At 46.8% G+C, this 374-nt stretch overlaps 1 protein-coding gene across 2 annotated transcripts in view; it reads left to right on the top strand.

Moving 5' to 3' along the window:
- LOC119587789 overlaps positions 1 to 374 on the top strand; it is a 122,239-nt gene that overhangs the window by 60,471 nt on the left and 61,394 nt on the right. The gene's annotated exons all lie outside the window — the stretch shown is intronic.

Genomic DNA, 374 nt, shown 5'->3' with positions numbered 1-374 from the left:
AAGACCCTGCGGTTTCAGGTCATAAGACAAATTATGTATCGGTGACCTCCTTCTGCTTGCGCTTGGGGTCTGCTTTCCTAGGACTGGGGGGCCGATATAAGCCCAATCAACTTTCGTTTTATGGCCGGGAGTGGAATTCTTGCACGAGCTCTGTCTGCGCTAGGAGTGGGTTTAGTGGCCGCTTCGAATACTGGCCACGAGCTATCTGGCTTTATTTCGGGGTTCCTTTTAACCACGCTTAAGGTTTAATGCACGTGTATTGATATGTAAGTGTGTCTGAATGCGCTGTGTGGGTACGGTATGTAGTATGATAATGAATACATATACAAGCTTACAGCTATAGACGCACAGGCATACACACAAAGACAGATATC

This window comes from Penaeus monodon, chromosome 23 (assembly GCF_015228065.2).
Source record: "Penaeus monodon isolate SGIC_2016 chromosome 23, NSTDA_Pmon_1, whole genome shotgun sequence".
NCBI classification, from domain to species: Eukaryota; Metazoa; Arthropoda; class Malacostraca; order Decapoda; family Penaeidae; genus Penaeus; species Penaeus monodon.
This window is presented reverse-complemented; position numbering and strand designations above follow the sequence as displayed.